Source organism: Wyeomyia smithii, chromosome 3 (assembly GCF_029784165.1).
Source record: "Wyeomyia smithii strain HCP4-BCI-WySm-NY-G18 chromosome 3, ASM2978416v1, whole genome shotgun sequence".
Lineage (NCBI taxonomy): Eukaryota > Metazoa > Arthropoda > Insecta > Diptera > Culicidae > Wyeomyia > Wyeomyia smithii.
Genome location: NC_073696.1, coordinates 90,927,476 through 90,954,869, shown reverse-complemented (window position 1 = coordinate 90,954,869; position 27,394 = coordinate 90,927,476). Strand labels below are relative to the sequence as shown.

The window sequence follows — 27,394 nt, the reverse complement described above, 5'->3', positions numbered from 1 at the left end:
ATTTAAAACTTACACCGTACAAAAAACAGGTGGTTCATGGGGTTACCAAAGCAAAAAGGACAAGAGGTACCAACGGTCGCGGGAGTTGCTCGGTTGGCGCGCAGATGACGAGATTATTTTTTCGGACGAGAAGCTGTTCGTTTTAGACCGAGTTTGGAGTGTGAGCCTCCAGTAAGCTCCTGCGGACAAGCTGAACGTTTCCCGGTTCCAAAATAAGACGTCAGTGATGGTTTGGGGAGCCATTTACAAGAGAGGTAAACTGCCTCTTATTTTTATCGATTTTATCGGTCAAAATCAACGCAGCGTACTACCTGGACACGGTTTTGAATAAAAATGTTCTGCCTCAAGCTGAACTATTGTTTAAAGACGATTACTACTGCTTCCAGCAAGATGGCGCCCCATCCCACACCGCAAAGGTTGTTCAGGCGTGGTGTGAGGAAAACTTGGCCGATTTCATTTCGAAGAATGAATGGCCTCCGTCGTCTCCGGATCTGAATCCACTGGATTATGAGTTACTGGAGAAACCTATGAAAGCCAGATTCAGATTTTCTTCTTATTCTTTGAAATATTGAGATTTTCCTGTGTGACCGGATTTTTTTGTCACCCAGTATAACACTGTGCATTGGAAGCATCATTTTCTGGTATGACATTTCCTGTTATTCAGAAGCATCCCTGAGTATTTTGGGCTTATTTTGTTTTTTTTTTCTTAAATGATTCACCTGTTTCTAGCATTCTCAGATCTTCAGCAATATTTCTATGACTTGGTAACGTTTTTGTACATTTGTGGGTTTGTTTTCCGTTGGCTTTCTCATTGATTTTCTTATTTTTTTGACTGTACTAGTGGTTTTTAACGATTCGAAATTTGTGTTGGACTTTAGACACTGCTTCCTACAATTCAATTTTTAGTTTTGAATTGACCTTACTGATATTATCTTGAGTAATTTATATTTTTTTACATTTTTTGATTTGCAACATTTGCACAACATTTCATACGTTCTTATAGCGGAAAAGAGATCGCGTGAAAGAACATTTTTCTGCTTTTTATGTGTTTAGAAGAAATTCTGTTTAGAACGAAGAACAAAACGAAGAACGAGGAACGAAGAGCGAAGAACGAAGAACGGAGAAGGAAGAACGAAGAACGAAGAACAAAACGAAGAACGAGGAACGAAGAGCGAAGAACGAAAAATGGAGAAGGAAGAACGAAGAACGAAGAACGAAGTACGAAGAACGAAGAACGAAAAACGAAGAACGAAGAACGAAGAACGAAGAACGAAGAACGAAGAACGAAGAACGAAGAACGGAGAACGAAGAACGAAAAACGAAGAACGAAAAATGAAAAACTTAGAACGAAGAATGAAGAACGAAAAAGGAAGAACGAAGAATGAAGAACGAAGAACGAACACCGAACACCGAAGAACGAAGAGCGAAGAACGAAGAGCGAAGAACGAAGAATTGAAGATTTTATTAGTTTAATTATTGGCATTTATTTTGATTTATTATCTTCAAAAACTTATGCACTTTTAATAGTTTTATTAACTTTAAAAAACTTTATCATCAAGTTAAAAAGAAATGTTTCTATTAAATACAACTTGCGGGTGGCTGGGAATGTATTAGCATTCATTGTTATAGATAAGTAAAAAAGTATTTGGGTTTGGGTAGTATTGGTTCAAAATTATATTGTTATAGGTAATCCTTTTCCAATCAAAATATTTGTTTACAGAATAGTAATATTCGTTCGTTTTGCTTTCATTTCGTTTACCAGTGCGTTCACTTGATGCTCGTTTTGCTCTTATTAAACCCGATTAACGTTCGTTCATACCTAGACCAAATCCGATTCAGGATTTTTCCAGCTGGTGGACTCGGTGTTTCTACGGTTGTCTCATTCCGATTGATCATCCATCCTTGTTTCGTTCGGCTGCGATTCGTTTCTCTGTTATGGTTTTTAACTCTCACAAATCCCTGCTTTCTCTCTCTCGGTTCAAATTCTGTACTGGCAGCAAACAACCGGCAAATTGAACACCTCGTGGAAAACTATGAGAGAGTGATTCTGTTCTGCTCTTTCTCGTCCTTTTTCTCTGACAGCTTTTCCACCCTCTCGGACCGTTTCAAAAGGCACTGGCATGGTGCTTGTTGCAAATAACCACCCACCAGCTCACGTGGCTGCGGTTCCGCTGTTTCGGGTGACAGTCATCTCCGGCTCGATAGGGGATGCACTCGAATAATGCTGGCAGGGATTCAGTTTGATACGAAATCTCGTTCCGTGCGGTCGGTTTCAAGCCCTTTTTGTCCGAAGGCGGTTGTTCGGTTATGAATGTTTGTTTTTTGTTCAGCGGAATCCACCCAAATCTAAGCGGCAGGCTTCTGTTCGAGCGTTTATGGTTAGTTTAATGATTTCTTTGTAAAGTTGAATCGGATTGTCTTTATCTGAAGTTGGCGGCTTTTCGAAGAGTCTTGATTCACCGACCAGGATTATGTGAGGATGGTTAGCAAGAAACCCATTCTGAAATTTTCCCGCCAGTTCGCTTGCAAAGGACAGCGATGAATGAACGGGTAGCGCACTGCTGACAATAGTTATGCAGCCAATTGAAGCGAACCGTCTGAAAGGATTGGTGTCTGTTCCGAGTTTGATAGCTCGCACCGGAAAGAAGAAATGAATCAAGGATTGCAATTGTGCTCGGAAGATAGTGTAAGCTGTGTGTGTGTGCGGACGCTATATTTTAATTCACTTGCACTATTCGTCGGATTGTGAAAAGTGGCTAGTGTGACTCAAATTGGAGGAAGAGGGTGAGAAAGGATAGGGCAATTTATTCATACTCTCTGTTAGGAAGAGTCATACTCGGTTGTTAATTTTACTGTGGCGTTAATTGTAACAAATGTAGTGAAATTATATGTGTTTGAGGAATACGTTCTGTACGATTAGTACAGAACTGGTGGTACTGGAAAATCAGGGTGGCTATGTCATGATAAAGAATAGGTACAACTTGAAAATATATCGTTACGATTGAACGCTCTCTTCCGGTTGCGTGATAGAAAGAAAATATTTATGTGGCAGCAAACAAGCCTTCTACACGTTGCCAGTGAAAAAGAAAGTGCGTGTTTGAGGAAGTTTAGCAGTTTTTCATCGCAGGCTTAGAAGTGCTCCATAACAATAAATGCTATCTAGGACTGCGAATTCATAATTATGTTTATTTCTCATTTCGGCGTGTGTTTGTGGATGTTTTGTTTAGATTGATGATAATTGGAATCAACGACAGTGTGGGTGAAAATAGTTCTGCACTGAACTTTGATTCGTGAACCCAATAACTAGGTTAAACGAATGCGATTGCGTGCCTGAAAAAAAGACACGATTTTTGTGAAATCACAACGATAGCGAATCGCATTTCTATCTTTCAGATATTGTGTAGATTATCTAGTAGAAGAAGTTTGTTCGAACATAAGGTGAACTATTCGTTTAACAATCATCTGTGTTTGTGAGGTACGTGTAATATTAATTTGATTCGATTCGGCTATTACGTACAAGTAACGAATGGATAAATACTTTTGAACTTTCGTAGATAGTAACTGTTTATCACTTTTTAAGTCTTACAGTTTCATGGTTCAATGATTTAATGTCTCCTTTTCGAAATTGAAAAACTTTGTCACGGATACTGACTTCACTTTAATAAATATAATAAATATAAAGATATTTCATAGCTTATCGTACAAACGACGTGAAATAACCAAGTTTCGTGAAAACACGTTTCATCTAGGTGTTGCTTCCACCTTCCGGTTGCCATATGATCCTTATCTCTCATCACCTATCGCCTCGGGTCCTAAACATTCAAGAAAATCGTTGAGTATTTTAGAAAGCTTTTCAAGTAACGCGCTTTTGCAGTGATATTTATCCAGAAATGGCTGAGCAAGATTTGAGTGTCTGTAAGCATTCTGTTGGTTTGGGCAAATTTATTCAATATATTATTTTGTTAGATTGCACTGGTCGACAAAATGAAAAAAAAGTGCATTTCAAAAGCTCAAACCGAAAAAAATAAAAAATTGTAGCTATTCAACCATTCTTATGAATTTTGGTGCCCCTAGCCATTACCAAAACGCGTCAACTTACGTGAGAGTTCGCATTGCTCACCGAATTCGTCGCTTCAACGTTATGTTTACGAGAAAACTCATTTAAGTCTCTGAAATAACGGTAATGGCTAGGGACACCGAAATTCACAGGAATGGTTGAATAGCTATATTCTTTCATATTTTTCCGGTTTGAGCTTTTGGAGTGCACCTGTGTTGACCAGTGTTATTATCCAGCCGAGCAACATATTATTACTACTCCTTTAAAATGTAAGCAGCGAATTTTCGAATTGGATTCTAGCACTCTGCTCGTAGGATTTCATCCTCTTTTAAATGTTTTTTTCTTCATGGATATAAAATCATCGTTCGTTCAACCTGAGTCAGGTTTTCACATCTGATAATCAAAACGAACTTTATGGCAAAATTCAAAAGTGGTTTTTGTGTTTCATTGCAGTTCACAAAAAAACGGAGGTTTCGCAAGGTAGCAACCTGAGACCGTTACTTTTCCTTTTTCAATGATAACCACGTGATGGATAACAATAACCAATAAGCCGTTGGATAGATAAAATGTTGTGCAATTTTGTAATACGCTAGTTATCATTATTATTTCATTGCTAAGCGGTAAAAAATGATACAAAGTTTCATGAACAAATTTACGCGAACAATGAACCAATCACATGCGAGCATTTCTAGCACAGGAGACATGTGTTTCACCAATCATGTCTTGTGATATTCACTGTATCAAATTAAAAAAAAAAACTCGACAGAGTCTCCCCGTCCCAATAGGTCAAATCATGTTTACTTTCATGAACTAAGACTAATTTGATGTCTCGAAGGTAAAGGTTTATTAACATATCTTTTTATGTTTTCCTATTAGTGAACCTATGTAACGACTACTAAATTATTTTCAGAGTGAGATTCATGTAATAAACTTGATTCAATCAGAGTTAACTAAGACGAAAACATTCATTATGATAACGTAAATATTGTTGGATTTGGTTTTTGAGGAAATAAAATTAATTTTGATTTAAACGCATTACGAGAAGTTCTTGGCGCTTCTTCAACAACAACGATACACTTGTGCCTTGTCAAATAAATGTTGTTTGCAGAAACAAAAAAGTATAGGCACAATATCGTCAATTGTAAACGAAATTCTTTCGAGTGTTGCTAAATATATTTCTAAATGAAAATACGTAAGTCACTGAAAAAACGAACTGATTCTGTCTGCGGACTCTGTAATTTTTGTAACTAGTAATCCTTCCAATTATAGGGTTGAGTCCTACGTCACTATTTCATACCACCCTAGGGCTGTATAACTTGTAGTATACTAAGTCCAATAAACGAGAACAGAAGGTACTACACCTTCTGTTCTCGTTTATTTTTCGCTACCTTACAGGTACATGGTACTTCTCTTTACAAAACAAGTGCAAGTCTAGCTTTTTACTGTTAGGTGCAAACAACAAGCCATTCAAGATTTGGTAAATTGGAACAACACCATAAATTTTCTGTGCTATAAATATTAGGCCGCATCAAGCCAATTAAGTTATATTCAGACGTCAATTATGGTGGGTGAGGTAGGATTTGATATTTGAGCGTTTCTATGTAATTTTTAATGACTTTGGTAATATGTGGCCGAGCATCGTCATGCAGTAGATTCACTTATATACACCTCTGCTCGTATTGTCGCTGTTTTTGCGCAGTGCTCGGCTTAATTGCATCAATCGAAGTCGATACATTTCCTGAGTGATGGTTTCGTTCGTTTTTAACAGGTAATAATAAGTAACACCGACTTTATCTAGCCAAAACACAGCATAACCTTTGCAGCGTGTATATTCGTTCGAATGTCCCGAGGACTTTCTTCTCTTTAAGTCGTTTTGAAGAATGCATTTTCCATCACCCGTCACGATGCGATGAAGAAAACTCCACTTTTTCGTCACGGAAGCAATTATTCACAGGCGAAAGCGACGCTTAAGGTGACACTGAACGGTGGCTTTTCTCAATACAATTTTCAGGTTGAATTTTTTTTCACTTAACGGTTTTGAGCATAAGAATCTCAGCTTCCACCTAATAAATAGCGCTCGATTTGCTATTCTATACAGGCGTCAGTGGTGCCAATAATCGATCGAAGTTTTGCACAAGTAATTTTAAATATATTCGAGAGAATTAGTATGTAAAATTTGGCATTCGCACACAAGTTTGCAACATCGTATTTACCGTCTGTTAAGCGGCGGAACCAATCGTCGCACGTTGTTTCACTTAAAATAGTTTTTTCGTAAACTTTTTTCAACTCTCGATGCGCTTCAGCTGCAGTCTTGTTTTGAACGAAACGAGAAATGCAACATTAAGCGCAAAATCAGAATTTTTCACACACCACAATGAAATCGAGTCACGTGTCACAGCGTATTATTTATTATGTATTTCAGATTGACGATCATCACATTTTAAATATGTCAACACTTACTACTGGCGCTATCTATTGACAAACAGTGAGAACTTAGTTGCTAAATATAAAATTTGACGGAATATATTTGTGCTAAGGCAAAAAATATACCTAAACAAAATTCCTAAGGAATAGGGAAATGTTTTATCCATATGAACTTAACAAAACGGGTGACAACTAAAAATTTGGATTTTTTGAGGCCCTCTTACTCCACAACAAACACGCTCAGAGAGAAATGAGGGTGTGTATATTAAAGCACTCTCTCTCTCTCCTCTTCATGCGAATATCTTTTTTGTTTTGCTTATGTATGTCCAGTGCTGTTCAAAATGGCGTCGAAACAAGGAGCATTCCGCAAGCGCATGGTACAGTTCGGTATGCACTGCACAACAGTTTTGGCGAAAACTTACCGGTAGACCATTTTGAAAGCAAAAATCTTCCAGTTTCAACTGTGTATAATTTCCTGCAGACCTTAACAATGATCTGCCAGTAATGTGTAGTGGAAGACCGGCCATAGTAGTGAACACTACTTTTTCCTATTTTCTAAATCATGGTTCAAGCTTAATGGTTTGACTATCAATCAAAATGTATACCAAAACGAGTGTTTGAGCAAAATTATGATTCCATTTTTCCTAGAACACCATACCGATAAAAAGCATGTGTTTTGACCAGAAAAATTATCATCACATTACGTTGAAAAAAAAACACAAACGTTTCTTAACAACCACTCGACTCCATTTGTAACCCAAACACGCACCTCACCGAATTTACCTTAGTGTCGTTCAATCGAAGATTTCTTTACGATTTTAAGTTTTTCGGTGCAAAAATAATTGGAGATCAACGAACTACAAACGGTTGATTGGTAGAATCAAGAGATGCATTTCCGGCATCATAAGAAAGCTTCGTCGGACCTTTCTTAAATATTAAATATTTTTTTTGTTCATAATTCAGAAGAAATGAATCAGTTCATCTATCTTTTTTAACAGCAATAGAAAAAAATTCCAAATTTTCAGTAGTACCTAACCCGTTATTTTTCGTTTGCGCTATTGAGAACAAAATTTAACCTTTTAACCATCTACGCTGTAATAAGTTAGCGTTCAGCGAAAACCTCACTTATCTATGTTAAGCGTTTGTACTGTAATAAAATAGGAAATGCAAATTTACTCGAACACTTTTTTTTATTTTCCCTATTTTCATTGTATCATGTGATGATTTAAAACGATTTTTTGTTCGAATTTCTCAACACATTTTGCCGTCAAGCGATTGAAAATGTAGATTTTATGAAGTTTGCTGCTGAATATTTTTATAAATGAATTTCAGTAATGTCTTTGCAAAACAGCAGGCCACGGTGTTGAATATCTCTACTTAACAAACAGCCCTAAGTGATAACTGGAACGTAATGACGCAAGAGAAAATATTTTTTTTACACAGTAGGTAAAAAAGACAACTGACTATGCAATATTTTGTAAAATAAATTATTTTACCAACGCTTCCATGTTCGTCTCACATTACTGCTCCAATTAAGATTAAGATTGTTCAATCATTGGGTGTTAACGACCAAATATTTTACTGAATTTAGAGTAGTAGACTGAGAGGATTCTATTATATGGGTTGGTCTGACTTAGTTGGATAGATTGACTTAGTTGGAAAATATGAGCTTTTTTTGTCTCGTTTCCAGTTGAGCTCCAATGTTCCTACCCATTCGAGGTCGTATTTGCTATCATGTAAGCGATCTACATAGATAACCAGTGGCGCAGCGTGACTGGGTGAAACCCGGGGCGGAAAATTTAAAACCCCAAGGTTGCAAAAAAATTATCTTGCAACCAATAAGAAAAAATGTATATAATTTTCGCGGGTTTTCACTCGTTAAGGATAAAACACATGATAATTGACAATTATTCTCACAGTGTCACCCCTCTGAGGATGACACCCGGAGCGAACCGCCCCTTCCGCCCGCACCACGCTACACCAGTGTAGATAATTCACCATCGATCGCGATTGCTTAAACCCCAACAGTTTTTAATTTATATTTAAAATCGAGTTAGCCAACTTAAAAACCTGCTTGAAATAAAGTCATTTGTCACAAAAAAACATAGCCATTCAATTATGCACAATCGCCAAATCAGCGCTCACTTTTAAACAATGATTTCCCATTAAACCGCAACTATGTTGCAGTCATTTTTTTTGAGCGACCCTAATAACATTCAAACAATGCTCCCCATGAGCGATGACGTTCACCATCGTTCCACGCTTTCGATCACAGTTCAACCCGCCGCAGTTTAGTTGCGGATTGAGTATCTGTCGTGGGACCTGACGTGCCGTTGCCGTCGGTTGACTGCTGCAACGGGGAGAAGAACTTAATTCCTTCAATGGGCTCCCCTTTTACGATGTACGTAAATTCCCATTCTCTTGCCTTCAAACGCCTTTGCTAGAGACTAGAGCTGCTTCAGTGGCTTCCGGTCGGTCAGGGTGAGGGGTGAGCTTTATATTCTCCACTCTATGGTATTCAACCTTTTAATTCTTGTTTATTGATATTAGACTATAGACCTTCTTTTTTTTCTGCGAACCCCAGCGCTATTCTTCTTCTTCGATAGAAGGCAGGTAGGGAGAAGCGGCATGATTTAGCCACTGTACAGCGTTGCGTTGGCTCTTTTATAGCACTTGATTTTTCCTTTCCAATCTATACGCCTCCCTCTAGGTGGGCCTTTCTCGTTCGAGAGAAGTGTTTGACTTTTTGCTCTGTTTTTGGTTCCTTTATTGGGTAGAAAAAAAAAACCAGACAAGCATGAAGTGGCTGAGAGCTAACTGCTTGCCTTTCCTCTGATGGGTGGAACGGGGCTCGAGCAACACTGTCTGACTTTTGTTTTCTTTCTTCTATTCCGGCCGGGTGTATCGGCGTGGTCGGCATGTTGAGCTTTGCCGGGAGCGAAAGAAATCCCGATTGCTTGTTGAAGCGTGCAAATGCAGAGAAGCATGAGTCCGGAATGCGAAAATACGTGAAGTGAGATAAACAAAGGCTCGATTAGAGAGTGATGCTTCTGGTGGGCGGGTGGTGCAGCAAGGCAAACCAATATTATGTTGTCGGATTCAGCCGTTCAACAATATCATCACAAAGGGTAGACACATGCAACGATACAACCCTTGACATGATGGAAATGAAAATTTTGATTTGCTATGCTTTAGTGGTTACGGTTGGTTTAGGTATAAAAGTTGACTGACAAATATGTAAATGATGAGAGATCCGGAAGCTATAAATATCATGCAACATGTCTTCTCGTATGGATTGGTTTTAAAGCATAGCTTATGAATAGATTTACCATATGAGGTGTTATCCTAGAGTCTCAGAAATTTGAGTTTATAAAAATATGCTTCGTAAACATTTTTCCAAATTCAACTCTGATTAGATTAATGTCAATATATTCACGTTATACCTATGTGAGCTAGCGACAAACAAAATTATAATTGTATTGACATACGATATCATACGAAAGCGAAAATGAAATTATCTTTTTGCCTTGGCTGTCTGAATGAAAGACTTAGAAAGATTCAACTTTTTAGCCACATCCCTGACCGAAGCCTTGGGATTCCGCGTAAACGCCTTCACAACAAGGTTGTGATCCTGATCACTAATATAACATCCATTCTGACCGCATTCCTTTTTCCGTTCGTTGCTCAGAGTTTCGTAGTAACGTTTAATCACAAGACTCGCACGCAAAGTTTTTCCGTATTACTTAATTAGCAATAACGTGAAATGACTCTTTAGGTAACAAATCTGTTACTCAAAAAGCGATAAAGTTCATCTCCAGTCAAGTAACAACACATACTGTCACATATTTAGCACGTGTTACGGGAGTACGACTATCTAATAATGGACGTTTTAACCACATGCAAAATTTTCTCTGTCGAAAAATACTTCCTTTCCATCTCCAGTCAAGTAACAACACAGTCGCATATTTTGTACATGCGCTGCGAGGGCGACTTCCCCTGTTGCAGGTTAATGTACAGCACTGCTTAGAGCTGTACATTAACTCACGGCAAGACAAACCGTCATCGCAACTCAAGCCGTTCCTTCTACCTCCAATTCATCCGGTGTGCGTGTATTAATTTGTTGTACGCATACGGAATAAAGAAATAATAGGACAAGAGTTGCCAAGCAGCATTTTTTCCCGTCATACAGTATGCAAACGTTTATGATTTCAAAGACTTCAAATGCGTCTTGGAATCACATCACGATTTGTAAACTGCGTCAGAGAAAAACACAAACATTTGCCTTTATGCAACTCAAACTCATTTGGACCTGTTTGAAGATACAACACTCGTGCCCAACCCGAACAACATTCGCAACTCTGGGCTCACGGTATTGGATATTTTCATTTCAAGTAAATACTGGGGAACGAAACAGTGATGTTTCTAATTAGACATTTGAGATTGACGGGTAAGATTCTTATTATGTGTGAATAAGGGGACAGAAATGAACCTGATTCTTGCATCAATACAAATGCAACGAGTGAGGTTTTGCTAACACATGCATTGCGGTTCTTGGCTGTATGTTCTCCTGCAGAAACACATACAAGTTTGGGCGTCATAATTTTTGTTACTTTTTGGTTATTACTCTTTGTGTATAATGCGCGGTCTAATATACAATAAGTAATAAAAAGTTGCGCCAAAGTAACAAAATGTTCCCCGTTTGTGTTGGGTGCACCGTTGACTGTACGATACCGAGTTATTTTCCGATGCCCTGTTGAGAGCGTGGACGATTTTCCAGGTGCTTGCACAAAATTAATTCGCGACGTTGTTTTTCGGGTAACGACATTTTTTCCAATTTTCGTAAAACTGACAGCAATAAAAATGTAGTGTAAACAATACACTCCAAATTAATACTACCCAAATTTTTGCCCAATGGATAATTTTTTACAGCCCAACCCTCAGCTTGAATTGCACAGCAGTCTAAAGTAGATGTAATCACATGAAAAAAATTGAGACCGTCAGCAAACATGTACTTGGGAGACCGTATGGTTGAACACAAATCGTTAACGAAAAGAATGAATGATAGCGGGCCAAGGCGCTTCCCTGGGGCACCCCGAATGTAATGCAAACTGTGAAGAACACTTTCCGCCGATACCCACGCACACGCTGTGTCCGTTGCGGTACGACGACACCCACTGCGTGAAATGAGGTATTTTATTGACCGCCTTAGCAAAGTCAACGTAAACGGCATCAACTTGTTGGCGCTCGTCCAATACGCTAATCAGTGAAGTAACGTATGTCATCAGGTTAGTGGTCGCTGCCATTCAGAGATGATGTGGTGAGCCTTTCGATAGAGTGAATCGTGCACCAAACTTTCGAACACTTCCGGTAAGCTACACAGGATAGAGATAGCCCAATAGTTTTTCACGTCATGAATGCTGCCTGCCTTATGGATGGGTACAATTGCGGCTGATTTCCAAGCACTGGGGAAACTTCCTTCGGATATTGACCTGTCAAAAAATATCCTTGCAGATAATGCAAGCGACTCGGCACAGTTTTTAAAAAAGATCGGTGGTAGACCATCATTACCAGCGCCTTTGGACCCATCGATTGAATGCAGTTTCAGCGTCACGTCCTGACCATGCGTTTTGAAGTACTATTAGTGTAGAATAATAGCGAAAACTTTTAGAAAAATCCATCTAATCTAGCAGGAGTTATTACACTGGACGTTTTTGACCATAAAAATCTTCAAGGGCCGTTTTACCCCACTTAACATTAATGAAAAAAAATTAAATTTAGCAAAACTTCCTACCTTGAATAGTAAAAGTTGTAGATTGCATCATGACAAAAGTTTTTTATTGATACCTAATTCTGACGCGGTTGCTAATACAATAATACTAATACATTTGCTAAAGTAAATTTGAAATTCTGAATAACATGTAATTTATTTTCATTATCATAACTCATATGCTTTTTTATGTGTTAAACTAAAGTCATTTCCTGTAGGATTTTTTTTCTAAAAGTTAAAAAAAATCTGAAAATTATGTATACAAATTCTTTATTGGAAACGATGAACTGACTCTTGCCATTTACTTTTTTCAAGATTACTTCATTTATTCAAATATTTACCATGGCTACGTTCCAAATAGTCTATACCGAAGTTCCAGTTTTTCCAACCCTTTTTTACACGCAGATCATCCAACTGCTGCGAAACCACATCAATGTTGTACGAAATAAGCGTAACTTTTGATCAAATTTGAAGCCTAGAAAATGAATGTATGTTGATCATAACACAATCGATGCATAAGGGTCATTTCATACGGATTTTACTCAAAGTTGAGCCGTCTGAAAAATACTGATAGGAGATTTTTGATGGAAATGAATGATTGGAAGTGTTGCCGGCATAAAAGATTATTTTGGTATTTAAAAACTATATTTGCTTTTTTGGCAAATGCAGCCAATTTTATTTTAAATTTCATAGTGACATCGTGTTTCTTAAAAAAATGTACTGCCTCCAATCACATAATTATAACATTCGACATTTTATGGATTTCGTGCTTTTTATTGGAAAAGGCTGAAAATTGTATGTAATTTTTAAATCTGAAAAAATACACTTATGTTTGTTTGAAAAAAAGTCGTAACAAATACCAAGTTGTTTTGTCACATAGCGTAAATAACCGCATAATTGTTACACTACTTAACTTTTTCAACATTTTTGTCAAAGAAGCTTCCATACAAATCCACATCTGCATCCTTTGGAACTCGGAAGTTATTCTGGTCCGGTAACCAGCCACCGGTGATCCGTTTCTGATGTTCAGCTCATGCTTGTTGAATACAAGAAAAACTTCATTCCCCTTGTGATATATTTCGAAAGTATCATTGCAAAAATGTCAACTAATTTGACTTCAAAAGTAATGTTCAATGTATACATAGTGTAAAGTAGTGCTTTCTTCATGATACTAAGTTTATTTGAAGTATTCATTTGGAAGCATATATTGGGAACAATGCATTTAAGGTCAAAATATAAAAGTGTCATTTTCTCGAACAACCAATTTTGCAAATGTTACAATTATGCGATTATGGGCAGTGTAGGTAATATGAGCCATTCCCGAGTTACAACATTTTTATGTGTATAATTTTTAATTTTTAATTAATTTTTCTTGCAGTTTATAAACGTAACACGTCCGAAAAAAAACTGATAAGTGATTTTAAAAGAAAACAAACCAAGAATCCAGCAAAATATTATATATTATATAAACTCAACTTACATTTTTTGACATATGCAGCTGATTTCATTTCAAATTTGATAGATTCATCGTGCTTCTCGAGAAAAATTAAGGTATGAAACATTCGTAAAATTAGATTTGAACTTTTGTGTGTGCATTTCAGCACCAATTACACCAATAACACGTGTTATGTTGTCTTGTAAAGCCTCAATATTGTTGTCCCCATACACCAACCATTTCACGTGGTCCCTCAAAATGAAATATCCAGGAGTGTCGAACTGCCTGATCTTGGTGGCCAGCTTACGAGAGATGATCTGCTCATCAAAATTATTCCTTAAAATGTCCATTGTTTCGCGTACTGTGTGGCATGTGTCACCGCCCTATTTAAACAACATATATTAACCGAGTTCAGATCTTTCAATTTAAGCAACGAAAAGTCGTGGTTCATGGATCGATATCGTTCCCCATTGACGGTAGCATTTCATCCAAGATCATCCTGAAAAACCTAAATTAATCCACCTAGCGGTCAGACCCAGCCTTTCTCATTCAAACTTTTATTTGTAAAAATATATTTACATTAACGCTTCAATCCAATAAATGTATATTCACTCTTTAGGTTCTAAAATATTGATGTTGTAATCTATAGATATGAATGGGTTCAATGATGGCAATTTCGGTCACGGGTTACTTTAAAACACGTTTTATTATGTCAAAGCCTATAGACATGAAAATGCAAGCCGGTCTGTCTGTCTTATTTGTGGTTTTAGTCACCGTATAATTTTATTCCCTTAGGATGGTTGATCTTTCTCGGTGAAATATACACACTATGTTTGTTTTAACATGACGTTTCGGCGTACTGTTGTTCAGCCATCGTCAGATCTAAAATTTTATTTCTACATTAGTTACACAACACGTACTACACAAAATTTTATTTTCAACTTACATGACAAAACAACATTCTTCTCCCACCAGTGTGGTTTGCTTACTGACTTTTTGACGTAGAACTACGTTTTTCTTTAGCCTACCACATAGGGATGTAAATAGGAAAAGTATTAACGAAAAGGGGACGAAATATGTCCCTTTTCAAATGCTTATAAATCGGTTTGTTTTCAACCGATTTCCTTCATTTTTGCAGTAATTGTTTGGAAAATTTTACACGCATCCACCCAAATGTTGAAAATTGTACTATTGATAATTTTCAAGCCTTGTTTAAACGAAAATTACGTCCTCTGATTTGTCGTTATATGATTGCTTCCCCAGCAAGGTCGACAGAATTATATACCTTGCAATTGAAAACATGCTATTTGGCCTATATAAGAGCCTGTTTCTCCCGAAGCCGCTCATTCTTCGTCTCACGCTTGGTGTGTACAGACGTGTTTGTTACAACAACTGAAAGTTTTAGTTTACCTATCGCATTCGTTATACAACAGAACGTTGTCGTGTCCCAACGAAATGGGAAAAACGGGTTCCAGTAAGGAGCAAAACAATAAGCGTCCTCGTGACCCTGCTGAAAAGTATGATGGAATCGCCAAGAAGATACTAGCTGCTAACAAGTTTGCATCGCTGGCTGACCAAACTACCGAGAAAACGGAAAAGAAGGAGAAAATGCCGCCTTTATACGTAAAAGGTTTCCCGCCTGGACTAAGGCAACACTTCAATGAACTTATCAGCAAAGGGCTGATAGCTACCCTGAGGCTATGCACGGACGGCTACAAAATCGCCGTTCCATCCACCCCACATCACAAGCAGTAGAGGCTTACCTGAAGCAAACAAAAGCGGAGTATTTTACTCACGATATTGCAGCTACAAAACCATTCAAAGTTGTACTGCGTGGTTTACCGGAATTGGAACTGGACGAGTTAAAAACGGAGCTTGTCGCTTGCGGCCTAGAAGTGGAAGCAGTATACAAAATGATAAGACACAACAAAGCCATCAAGTATCGTGATCAGTTATACCTGATCCACCTGACCAGGGGTTCAACTACACTGAGCACAGTGAAAACAATCACCGCTCTATTCAACATCATCGTGCAATGGGAGCGATACAAACCGATTCATCGCGATGTCACGCAGTGTTCTAATTGCTTGAACTATGGACATGGCACAAAGAATTGCCACATCAAGAGTCGCTGCATGAAATGTGCAGGTCCGCATCGAACAGTGGATTGTCTTGTTGAGGAAGCCGAACAAATCAAGTGTCTCAACTGTGACAAAGAGCATGCTACGAACAGCCGTTTCTGTCCAAAACGAGCAGAATTTATCAAAATTCGAAGTGAAATTGCCAATCGCCAGCGACCGTCGAATAGAAAAAGTGTACAACCTAGCGTTACACCAACCCCGCCAGCGACTTCAAGTACGTTGCCGTTTCCACCTCCTCCAACCGGTGGTGTTCCTAGCCGGGACCCCCCCGGATTTTTGAGTTATGCACAGGCTGCCAGCATGCCCCCAGCAAGTAGCAATTTGTACTCGATGGAACAGCTAGCTACGCTGTTTCTTAAACTCGATCAGCAAACAAAGGCTTGTCGCACCAACCAGGAACAGATTGCGGTCATGATGACTTTTTACTACCGTCATGGATCCATTCTTTTGAATCCTTAACTGGAATGCCCGCTCTGTGGCCAACAAGAAGTTAGAACTTCTACATTTTCTGAACACACACCACATCGATGTCGCTGCAATAACCGAAACACATTTGAAGCCGAACATAAACTTCTGCCTGCCGGAACACTCGGTAGTCAGACTGGAGCGCACAACCTCAGCTGGGGGCGGGGTTGCAATCACCATAAGGAGAGGACTACCATACAAATCACTACCGAGTTTCAACACAACCTTTGTCGAAGCTGTAGGAATCGAAATTACCACCACTGATGGACCACTCACATATATTGCGGTCTATTGTCCGAAGCAGTCTCGACGGGCAAATGGAACCACGGTGAAATTGAAGAACGACATCCAAAAGCTGTCTAGAAGAGGAGGCAATTTCGTCATCACAGGTGATCTCAATGCTCGCCACTCCGCTTGGGGTGACTGCAGGTGCAACTCAAATGGTAACATCATCGTAGAAGATTCCGAAGCTGGATATTACTACCCCGCTCATCCGGAATTGCCAACTTACATCTCTCCTGGTGGTGTAGGCTCTAAGCTTGACATTTTTCTGACCAACATCACCGATCGATTTTCGATTCCGAAAACCATAACAGAGCTCTCCTAGGATCATCTTCCGGTCATCGCTGAGATTGGTGCTAACGTAGAGCGGCGTCAAGTTCAACAAAGAAGAAATTACCATCGTGCAAATTGGGTTCAGCTGCAGCGGTATGTTGAAAACCATCTTGATGCGGACATCACTTTGAACAGCACTGGAGACATAGAATTGTACTCTACAGTCCATGATAGACGTCATCCAGGAAGCAGAGTGCCGCTACATCCCATCTGTTCCAGTGACACGTAAGTTTGTGCAAATCGACGATAACACCAAGCGCATAATTTCCTTGCGAAACTCGCTGAGAAGGCAATTTCAACGTACCCGCAACCCTAGGCACCGATTCTACGCTAGACAGCTGACAAAAATCGTTCAAGAACGTCTGGAGAAAGTGAAAAACAGACAGTTTGCAACCGAATTACGTAATTTGCCCAACTGCTCACGGCCATTTTGGCGTGTGGCTAAAGTGTTGAAGAACAAACCAAAACCCATTCCGCCATTAATAGTGAATAGTGAAACTTTGCTAACTTTTCGCGAAAAGGCTTGTGCTATCTCTCAGCATTTTGCCGCTTCCCACAATCTTGGTCGTGATATTATGAGTGGAATCGAACCAGCTGTCATTGAATCGATAGTAATTCTGGCCCGCACACTGAATATATTACCACCTGATCAGCGGATAACAGTGGACGAGGTACAAAACAACATTAAATTCTCTCGGAACATGAAGGCTCCCGGATTTGACGGAGTGTTCAACCTTGTGCTCAAAAACCTTGGACCAACAGCCTTGTCTGTGGTGGAAAAAGTGTTCAACCGATGCCTTGAATTGGCGTACTTTCCAACAAAGTGAAAACTGGCGAAAGTGATTCCCATTTTGAAACCAGGAAAGGATCCCACATGCCCCAAAAGCTACCGTCCCATCAGTCTGCTTTCTGCCCTTCAGCAAGGTATTCGAACGATGCATCTACAGCCGTATTCTGTGCCACGCAGAAGTGAACAACATATTCCTGGACGAACAGTTCGGTTTTCGCAGAGGCCATTCAACAACATATCAACTGCAGAGAGTAACAAAACTCATCAATCGGAACAAGGAGCTATCTAAAACAACTGCCATGGCCTCCCTGGACATAGAAAAAGCATTCGACAACGTGTGGCACGACGGGCTTATCTACAAGCTACAGCGCTACAACTATCCCGTTTATCTAGTGAAGATTGTGCAAAACTATCTTACGCTGCGCAAATCTCAGGTCTGTGTGCTGGGTGGCCTGTCTGACCCATACGACGTAGGAGCTGGTGTTCCACAGGGCAGCATTCTTGGTCCTGTTCTGTACAACTTATTCACATCAGATATTCCTGAACTACCCAATGGAGGCATCCTGTCGCTGTTTGCTGATGATACCGCCATTATGTACGAGGGCAGGCAGATCAACCAAATAGTTAAAAAGCTGCAAATTGGGCTTAACGTCTTTGTGAATTACCTCACCTCATGGAAAATTTGTGTGAATGCAGCAAAAACTCAGACCATAGTCTTCCCACATCGGAATAGTCAACGTTTGGTGCCGACAACAAAGATTCGGTTGAACAATGTGGATATTCCCTGGTCGTCAAATGTTCGCTACCTTGGTTTGACCTATGATCATAAGCTACTTTATCGCCCCCACATTGAACAAACAGTAACGAAAAGCTTAGTGCTAATGAAGAAGTTGTACCCGCTAATCAACCGAAAATCGAAATTATCCGTCGTGAATAAATTGACGGTATACAAACAGGTCATCCTGCCGATGCTTCTATTCGCCTCGTCGATCTGGAGAACCTGCGCGAGAACCCACCTGCAAAAGATTCAACGGATCCAGAACAAGTTCCTGAAAATGATCTTGAACGTGCCCTTCGGAACCCGAACATCAGAAGTGCATCAAATAGCTGGTATCGATATGACCGAAAACAAAATCTCTGCACACGCTGAAAACACCAAAAACAATGCACTTAACTCTAGTGCGGTGCTCATTCGAGAGCTTTATTTATAAGTTGCTAGGTATAATTATTTAATAATTAAAACTCTAATGCCGAGCATTAAAATGTAAATCATGTACGTAGAAAAGGAAAAAGTAGTAACATTTATAGTACATTAAAAACATCAGAGTTGAAAAATTGATAAAACTGAATCTCTCACAATGTTCAAAAAACAAATGTATAATGAAAATACCGTAAGAAAAATAAAGAATATTGAATAAAAAAAAAAATCCGAAGCCGCTCATAATAGTTCTGGACAGCGACAAGTTGTCAACAGCAGTCGTCCTTCCTTAGCAGCAGCACTAGCCCTGTGGTTGGTCACCATGTCTCAGTAGCAGCGCGGTTCTTCTCAGCGTGCCTCGCCAGACTGCCATTATTCCCCCACTGTTGGGGCAGCATAAAGATCGTCATCACCGTATCCAATTTTAAACAGCAAAATGCCTTTTTTCAAGGCAAATAAACTAGTCATTGAAAGTTAATAATTTTTGACAACGTAAGCAAGCATTCTGTGCGGATTCTAGCAGTTACATCTGTCGCGGCCGTCTAATTTACAGAAGGTGAAATAGCTTCCACAGTGCATGTTGTCCGTGTATCTTAACTGCCTCACTGTTGGGGCAGCACAAAGGTTGCGATCAGCAACCGATTTTGAACAGCAAAATGCCTTTTTTCAAGGCAAATAAACAAGTAATTGAAGGGTGAAAATTTCCTAGCATCAACACCAGCAAACATTCTTCGCGGGATCCTAGCATTCAAATTCTGTTGTAGTTTATTTAGTTAATACCCCCAATGTTGGGACAGCACAAAGGCTGCGATCAACATAACCGATTTTGAATAACAATAGTTAATATAGTGAATTCGAATATGCAGAGCTAATATGAAGTCGATTCAGTCAATCAGCATTAACAGAATTTCGTCGTCTCCCAGCTGCCAAGTTGCAACATGATGCAACACGCAACAACGAGCAAACGAAATCGCTTGATGTTACAAACCGCAATAAGATACGGGTTAAAATCGTTGCGTGTGTGAGAGCCCCATCGGTGTTTATTCGCTATAAACAAATATCGAATGCGAATTGTGGAATAATTCGTCTAAAGAACATAAGGAAATGGTAAACCTGAACTGAAGGGCGTGGCCTATTACGTAGCACCCTTCGGCTATAAAAGAGTGTTTCTGGGAAAACTAGCTACATTCATTAGTCGGAAGGTGAACTGGATGGACCGTCCACAACGTTGACAGCAGTAGCAGCAGATATCGGCACTCAGCAGTTGCAGTAACAGACCATAGCAGCGGGTCGCGCCTGTGGCTGCCTTCAAATTAAGCACTTGCCCTGTGGTTGGTCACCATATCTCAGGAGCAGCGCGGTTCTTCTCGCTTCTCAGCGTGTGTCGTCAGACTGCCGTTATTGCCCCACTACTGAGGCAGCGTAAAGGTTGCCATCAGCAAATCCAATTTTGAGCAGCAAAATGCTTTTCTCAAGGCAAATAAACAAATATTTGAAGGTTAATAATTTTTTGACAACTCAAGCGAGCAATCTGTGCTGGATAGTAGCAATTTAAATCTGTGGCAGCCGCCTAATTTACAGAATGTGAAACAGCTTACACAGCTCGTGTTTTCAGTGTCTTTATTACCCCACTGTTGAGGCAGCACAAAGCAAGCATTAGTAGACTTTGACTCATTAATGAAACACCTACAACAATGCATTTGTTAATAGTGTGCGTAGTTCTACGTCAGTTATGCGGTCGTGTCTTGGATACAACCTCCTACTTTTTTTGTTAATTTTTTTTAAATTTATTACTCATATACCTTCCCTGTGTTGGTAACTTTTAATTTTCTGTTACGGTATGAGATATTGCTCGGATCTTACTCACTAAACCATTGTAGGCTGAATCCATCCCCCCACATTCGCGTTGCATATTAACCGTTCTCTCGTCACCCACCCGCCGTATGTGAAACGCCTCCGCAATGGTTCTGCTCTCCTGATTCTCGATGCGTTCCAAAATTTTCGTGTTGTCAAAGTCAAAATTGTGACCATGATCCAGGTGATGCTGTACTAATCCTGTTTTTGCTTCTTTTTTCCGTACGTCATTTTTGTGTTCATTTATTTTTGTTTCCAACATACGCCCTGTTTGTCCAACATAAACTTTGTCATCATCTGTGCCACACGGAACCTCATATACGACATTTTTTGTTTTCATTTTTGGGATCGGGTCCTTAAGGCGGCTAAATACCGTGTCTTTTATCCTGCCACCCGGTTTATGCGCTAATGTTATTCCCTGCTTATTTAAAATTTTTGACAATTTTTCGCTTAGCCCTGGAATGTAAGGAGCGGAGATAAATCTTTTTTCTTGATTGCTGCTTTTGTCTGTCTGAAGGGAGTTGTGATTTGGAAAACGAGGAGTCCCACCGTGAAATGCAAAAAGTTCTGCTAAAACAAAAAATCAGAATTATCAGCATACTCATAGCAGACACCAAAAGGACAGCAGCGAGAACAAAAAAGGAGAAGATCGAATGGAGAAACAAGCTGAGCCGGGTGCTAGAACGAGAAGATTTTAACCGAATATTAATATTAGTGAAAAACAAAACTACAAATGTGTTCGTCACCACAAGAGAGAAAGAAATACGGAAAAGTGAAAAGCTAAAGCGGGAGAAAATAAAAGAGATGAGTTTTGAGCCGAGTTGGGTGGAGAATACAACCAACACACCGATACCGGAGTTCCTGGAACGTACACTGATGCTAGGACCTAACTACAACGTACCGAATCGTGGAAAATTTCCATACATTGAAACGTTGTCAGAAATCGAAAAAGTGATAAAATATCAAAAAAATGTGGAAGAAATCCGAGCAGATGTAACCAATGCGATGTCCAACTTTCTAAATTTCAATAATCAACCGCGCCATCATCAACAAGACTGGATTGCCAAGGACGTCGGGAGAAGCAGGAAGTTCTTGAAGGAAAACCCAGATTTATTGATCATCAAAGCTGACAAGGGAAACAAAACGGTAGTGTTGTCATCGAAGGAATATGAGGAAAAAATGGAGGAAATGTTGAGGGACGACAATACCTACGAGAAGATTCGCTACGATCCGACGGCAAGAGTGTCGCGAAAAATCAAAACAATTTTGGACAACTGGAGGGAAAAAAATACATCGACGCTGGCACTCATCGAAAGCTAAACGTGTCAAACTGTAACCCACCGCGCATATATGGGCTGCCAAAAATCCACAAACCAGGTAGGCCCTTGAGACCGGTGATTTCGACCATTGGGTCCACCACATACAAATTGGCGCAATATTTATCAAACATCCTAGGGAAAATCGTGGGGAAAACAGAAGCACACATAACTAACAGCTTCACATTCGCCAATATCAGGAGTGCAGACGGACGAGGATGAGGTTTTGTTCTCGTTGGACGTGACGTCACTATACACAAATGTACCGGTGGACTACGCAATAGAATGTGTTGAACAGGGATGGAACGAGATAGAGGACTACACACCAATAGACAAAGGCAGCTTCATAGCGGCGATCAAATTGGTATTGGGATCTACGTTCCTCGTGTACAGAAGTGTCTTCTATAGGCAGAATTTCGGCGTTCCGATTGGCTCGCCGTTATCTCCAGTAGTTGCAGATCGAGTGATGGAAAGATTAGAGCAGGATAGCATGAATAAACGAGAAGAGAAGGGAATATATATGAAAATATATCGTAGATATGTGGATGATTGCTTCTGTATAGCCTATAAGCAACACATTGACGTCATCTTGTCCACTTTCAATGCTTATCATGAAAAATTAATGTTCACGATTGAGAGGGAGGAGAATCAAAAGCTTAGGTTTCTAGACATGATGCTTTACAGAAGAGAGGGAAAAGTAGCAAAGATTTGGGCACCGAAACAGAAAAATGGACGGTACTTAGATTTTCATTCAGAAAGTCCGTTTGCACACAAGTGCAACACAGCGATCGCGTTAGTTGATCGAGCAATTGAGCTCACAGATGCAAATCAAAGACCGTGCACAATAACAGCAGTAAGGGAAATTCTTCTGTGCAATCGGTACCCGGAATGGTTTATACGGAAAATAATTAAAAAACGAACACATAAGCACTACAACTCCCTTCAGACAGACAAAAGCAGCAATCAAGAAAAAAGATTTATCTCCGCTTCTTACATTCCAGGGCTAAGCGAAAAATTTAAAAAAAATTTAAATAAGCAGGGAATAACATTAGCGCATAAACCGGGTGGCTAGATAAAAGACACGGTATTTAGCCGCCTTAAGGACCCGATCCCAAAAATGAAAACAAAAAATGTCGTATATGAGGTTCCGTGTGGCACAGATGATGGCAAAGTTTATGTTGGACAAACAGGGCGTATGTTGGAAACAAGAATAAATGAACACAAAAATGACATACGGAAAAAAGAAGCAAAAACAGGATTAGTACAGCATCACCTGGATCATGGTCACAATTTTGACTTTGACAACACGAAAATTTTGGAACGCATCGAGAATCAGGAGAGCAGAACCATTGCGGAGGCGTTTCACTTGGCGGGTGGGTGACGAGAGAACGGTTAATATGCAACGCGAATGTGGGGGGATGGATTCAGCCTACAATGGTTTAGTGAGTAAGATCCGAGCAATATCTCATACCGTAACAGAAAATTAAAAGTTACCAACACAGGGAAGGTATATGAGTAATAAATTTAAAAAAAAATTAACAAAAAAGTCAGCAAGCAAACCACACTGGTGGGAGAAGAATGTTGTTTTGTCATGTAAGTTGAAAATAAAAATTTGTGTAGTACGAGTTGTGTAACTAATGTAGAAATAAAATTTTAGATCTGACGATGGCTGAATAACAGTACGCCGAAACGTCATGTTAAAACAAACATAGTGTGTATATTTCACCGAGAAAGATCAACCATCCAAAGGGAATAAATGGTCTGTCTGTCTGTTTGATCCATATAGGCTCGAAAACTACCGAACCGATCGACGTGAAAATTTGTATGTAGGAGTTTTTGGTGCCGATAAAGGTTCCTATGATAGTTTGAGACCCCTCCCTCTTCTGGAAGGAAGGGGTCCCATACAAATGAAACATAAATTTCTGCACAACTTAGGAACTAACCGAGTAAATGGAACAAAATTTAGCATGTGAATGTTTTTAGAGGAAACAAATATATGCATAATGGTTTGACACCCCACCCTCTTCTATAAGGGAGGGGTTCCATACAAATGAAACACAAATTTCTGCACATCTCGAGAACTAATCAACTAAATGGAACCAAATTTGGCAGGTAAATGTTTTTAGTGGTAAAAAATATGTCCATAATATTTTGACACCCCTCCTTCTTTTGAAAGGGAGGGGAGCCATACAAATAAAACACATCTCGAGAACTAACCGAGTATATGGAACCAAATTTAGCATGTGAATGTTTTTAGGGGTAACAAATATTTCCATTATGGTTTCGACACACCTCCTGTTCTGTTCTGGAAGAGAGGGGTTCCATACAAATGATACACAAATTTCTGCACATCTCGAGAGCTAACCAACTAAATGGAACCATATTTGGCAGGTTAATGTTTTTAGTGGTAACAAATTTGTTCCGTAATCGACCTCAGGCAACATTTTGGATTGTAAGATGGCAACTTCCGGTTTCTGGAAAACAGCCGAAAATGATCGAATAACACCCAATATTGTTGTTTCTTCAACCAGAATGACGCATAGAGGCCAGAAATTATCTTAAATACCATTTTGAAATCCAAGATGGCGACTACCGGTTTATGAAAAACAGCCTAAAATAAACAAATGCTATCCAATATGAGTATCTCTGGAACCAGAATGATGCAAGGAGCTAACAATTGACCTCAGGCACAATTTTGAATTGCTAAATGGCAACTTCTAGGAAACGGTTGAAAATGACCGAATAATACTCAATATGGATATTTCCGTAATCGAGATGATGCATAGAAACCAAACATTGACCCTGGACACCATTTTGAATTTATAGGCAACCACTTTTAGTTTCTGGAAAACAATCAAAATAACTAAATACCTCCCAATATGGGTATTTCCGGTGTTAGATTGATGCCAGAAAATCTGCTGAAAATGACCGAATACCACCCAATATGAATATATTCAGAATTAAGGCGATGTACAGAAGCCAAAAGTCGGTGATGTTGTCATTTCGATGAAACCAATCATTTTAAACGATTTGTTATTTGACCTTGATCATATCCTATGGCCGATTCGTTGTGCATTTGCAGATTTTAAACACATCGCAAGGAATCAATGATTTTGGAACGTCCAAATAGTACGATACCACATTTAAATTATATTGAGGCCACATATATCGATCAAAGCAGGTATAGCTTTCAATAGTCTTTGAATTTCCTCTCTTTCCATAACTTTTGAGCCACATATCAAATTGTTATGAAGTTTTTTTATTTGTAAGTTAGAAAGATGACTCGTTCGTATGGCACTAGTTATGTTCAAATAAGTCATGTAATCTTCGAGATAATAGACTTTCGATGTTTTTAAACAATTTAATACATAACGGTTGCTTATGTTCGATTTTAATCAAATGAAATGGGAACGTATAGGGCAGCCAAAATCTGAAACCACGTGTTCAATCATAATTCATCAGTTAACCCTTAACTAGCCCGCTAATCTGATAATTATATTAATCAAATCGGTTGTGTAGTTTCTGAGATAATGAAGTTTCGTGATTTTCACATTTCGGTACATTACAGACGAAGTTACAGTCCGATTACAGTAAAATTCAATGGGGTGTTATGAGGCAGCTAGTCTTTTAATTTTACACTAATTTCGTGGAAACCGGGTCAGCCATCTTTGAAAAAAGTGTGTGAGTTTAAGTAGTCTTGTGAATATTTTACTTTTCATAGCTGGATTTCACATTTTCAAACATAACAGGCAAAGTAATAGTCCGATTGCAAAACAAATCAATAGGGTCTTATGGGGCAACTAGATCTTACATTTGACACTGATTTTATGAAAATCGGTCCAGCCATCTCTGAGAAACATGAGTGAGATTAAACAGTCTCCAAAACACGTTTCTTTTCATAACTTTTGAACCACAAGTTCAATCTTCATAAAATTCAAAAGTTCAGAGTTTTTTAAGTAGCTCGTTCATTTGAAATCAATTTTGTTCAAATCGGTTGTGTAGTTTCTGAGATAATGATGTTTCATGATTTTTACATTTTGATACATAACCTCTAAACTAAAAATCCGATCACAATGAAATTTAATAGGGTCTTATGGGGCACCAAGACCTTTCATTTGCAATTAATTTCATAAAAATCGGTCCAGCCATCTCTGAGAAAAGTGAGTGAGAATAAAAATCTGCACATACACACACATACACACACATACATACAGAAAATCCTCAGCTCGTCGAGCTGAGTCGAGTGATATATGCCATTCGGCCCTTAGGAGCACTTTTATACTTTCGGTTTTGCAAGTGATTGCTATACCTTTCTAGGAGAAAGGCAAAAAAAAAACGTCATAAAAACTGTGTTTTCTTATTTTGATTTTTTAAATTTTTTATTCAGAATGTCTGTAAAATTTTCAAGGTCATATTCTTAAATATTTAATGATCTATTTGACCTTGTTTCTTTTTCTTGATTTTTTTGCTTCGCTAGTTTATTTAATTTTTATGCATAGATGGATTTTGCATCAACTCGACCAGATGTTGCCAGCACCATTTTATAATTCAATGAAAATGTGTGGATGTGTAGGCCTCACTAAACTAATCAACTTGCATAGTTGCATTTTTCAAAGATTCATTTAGACTAACTCTTTGAAGGGCATAATGTTTTTTTTCATAAATCGATATATCTAAATGATGACAAGGGATAGAAAAAAGTTGTTAAAGGATGACTGTTAGAGAATTGTATGAGCTTTTATTTAAAATTACTGGAATTACTAAATAAAAAAATTATTCTGAATACAAATTGATTTCAAAAAAGCACACTGAAATTTTTTTTAAATTGAGTTTTTTAGATGATGGTTTAGTTGGCACAACCCCTTGTAAACATTTCAAAATAAGCACTCTTAAGGAAACAAAGTCTGTTGGGCCTGATACTAATTTACATATTTGCTAATATGAGGCAAACTAGAGTTGTTTTCATACTAAAAACCGAAAGATGAGATAAGACACTCCCAAAAGCCTTCAATTCATCTTTTTAAAAATTATGGAAAAACTAGTTGCTCATTATATATAAACAGTTTATGTGATAGAAAAAATCCATTGATTAAATTTTAATTAAAAAAACATGTTGTTTTTAACTGAAAACGCGCTGCACATATTAGTGGGAAAAATGGAAAAATCCATCCAAGCCAAGGAAATTTACCTGGCAGCTTTTCTTGATATTGAGAGAGCAATTGATTATGCAGCTCAAAACTCAGTGCAAATAGCCATGGAAAGGCATAGCATAGATCAGAACACAAGAAACTGGATTCATGCCATGCTGATTAGTCGCTAAAAAACCACCAAA

At 38.8% G+C, this 27,394-nt stretch overlaps 1 protein-coding gene across 3 annotated transcripts in view; it reads left to right on the top strand.

The window, feature by feature from the left end:
- The first annotated feature begins 2,255 nt into the window (after nucleotides 1-2,255).
- Nucleotides 2,256-27,394, top strand: part of LOC129732813 (protein amalgam) — a 318,420-nt gene continuing 293,281 nt past the window's right edge. Inside the window, exons 1-3 of one of the 3 annotated variants that reach the window (XM_055694087.1) lie at nucleotides 2,256-2,378; nucleotides 3,228-3,255; nucleotides 3,394-3,475. The gene's annotated coding sequence lies outside the window, so the exon portion shown is untranslated. The remainder of the gene's footprint in view (nucleotides 2,379-3,227; nucleotides 3,256-3,393; nucleotides 3,476-27,394) is intronic. The other 2 variants (XM_055694085.1, XM_055694088.1) reach the window with 2 other exon arrangements.